Here is a 2,401-nt window from a genome sequence, read left to right as displayed (position 1 = left end):
TCTTGCTTCTTCCCTATTTCCTTGGGATAATCAGTGTTCATTCCTTTATGACAGAAATTGGCAGCAGCTGCCCAGGGATAATAAAAAAGCAGCACAAAAACTCTTTTGGGGTGGGATGTGGCTGAAAGCAGCCATGAAGAGACCAGCTGCCCTTGGGCCTTCATTGCTCCATTTCTTTTCCCTCCAAATGCCCAGGGATGATGAAGTTACAATGTAGGAAGACTTCTTCCCTTCAGTGCATTTTTGAGTGAAACCTAATCAGAGGATCTACCTGTGCAGTGACAGTAAAAGGCAGGGTCAGGTGAGGTTTTGTGGTGCCTAGAGCCTTTTATATTCCCGTCCTCTCACTTAACTCACTGGGACTGACAAACTAAGCCTGGCCCTCAAGCCATTCTCATGACACAATTCCGGATGGAAGAGCTAATGCTCTTCTGTTCACAAGCACACAAAACAAAACAAAGATACAAGAACCCTGAAAAGTAGAGCTATTATACATGAAAGACAATAAACTGAACACCATATATCATCTGAAGCAATATTATTGTAACAAAATGTACCAAGAATTTAAAGTATGCGTGATAAGAATACTTATTAGTAATACAAAGCAGGAATGAGAAGTTATAAATAGGAACTAAGGGGAAATATTCAGAATGAAGAATGTGATATTGAAATACAGTATATGAGCACTGGGATAGGTATCAGAAAGGACATAGCAGAAAAATGAATTAATGAAGATAAGATTGAAGAACTTACCCAAGGGGAACAAGATAGAATAAAGAGAAAAAAAAAAGACCAAGAAATATGACTGGAGAAGTGCAAATAGGATTGCACCTGTTGATAGGATTTCATAAAGGAGGGGAAAAATAGAGAATAAATACTTGAACAAACAATATGGTTTAATCTCTCACGTTTAAAGATAAAAAAAATCCCAGTGTGAAAAGGCTCGTACAGGACCAAACAGGATAGAGAAAGGAATATTCACATTTGCAAATTTAATATCAAAATATAGGGACATTAAGATGAAGAGAAAATTCTAAAAGCTTCCAGAAAGAGATTCCCCACTAAGGAAAATGGGCCAGATTGACACCACTTTTCTCAATACACACATATATGTATAAAGGAATAAATAATTTTAAGGCATTGAAGGAAAGTAACTTTGAATTAAAATTTGGTTTTATCCAACTAAATTGTCATTCAAATATGAAAATATAATAAAAAATACTCTCAGCCCTTAAGGCCTTGTTGCACAACCCCCCACCAATCTCTCTTGGAGAAAACCTTCAAATCAGAAGAGCTTTGGGAGTTAAGAGTAATAAAATAACATGTAGTTTTAATATAAAAAATAAAATCCTGCATCAAAGAAATAAAAAAAGTGGAAGTACAACACAATGAACCAGGACATTTGTTGGAGGGAAAGATATCAATGTTGATAACTTTAAGAAATCAATAAGGGTTAATAAATAATTCTTCCAGTAAAAGCAATAGCCATAAGAACAAAAATCGTGTTTACTTTTTTTTCCTTTTTAAAAATTCAAGTGTAGTTAACATACAGTGTTATGTTAGTTTCACAGTGTAATGATTCAACAATTCTGTCCATTTCTCGGTGCTCATCAGATGCTTACCTTTTAAACCAACAGAAGGAAAGTAGTTCTGTCCAAATGGAAATCATGGAAGGGGAGAAAAGAGGGAGAGAACAATAAAAAGAAATATGAAATAAGGTGGCTGAAATATATCTGAATATAAAATAAGAACAATTGATTTAAGATCATCAATTAAAAACCTAGGATCTCAGATTGGATTAAGAAAACAAGAACTAAGAATATGTGATCTTCATCCAACACAAATAACACAGAAAGATAGAAGGATTGAGAAAAGAGAGTAGTCAACCACAGGTCAGAATAGAGGTGGGGTAAGCAGTTTAATAACTGACAAAATAGAACTTAAGGCGACAAAATACCATATTTCTAATGATATACTTTATGTACAGGTAAAAGGGAAATTAGAGGAAGAAGATATACTATCATGAACATATCTGTACTAAAATGCCTTGTTAGAATGTATAAAGCAATAAGTGTCAGAATTTTACAGAGAAACAGATAAATCAACAATTAGAGGTGGAGATTATCATATAATCTTAGAAACTAAGCAGTCAAAAGAAAAAAAGGAAAATTTTTATAGATTAAAATGCAATTAATGTTTATTCTATTATATAATATATAATATAATATATTATTATATTATTCTAATTATTCTATTAGATAAATTGAAGACTATACACTTAATCAGCATAGAGTATATATTCTTGAGCAATCAAAAACTGTTATAAAAATGTATCTCGGGACTCCTGGGTGGCTCAGGTGGTTAAGCGTCTGCCTTCGGCTCAGGTCATGATCCTGAGGTT

The sequence above is a fragment of the Lutra lutra genome, chromosome 4, assembly GCF_902655055.1.
Source record: "Lutra lutra chromosome 4, mLutLut1.2, whole genome shotgun sequence".
Taxonomy (NCBI): Eukaryota; Metazoa; Chordata; class Mammalia; order Carnivora; family Mustelidae; genus Lutra; species Lutra lutra.
Note: the sequence above shows the minus strand (reverse complement) of the source record.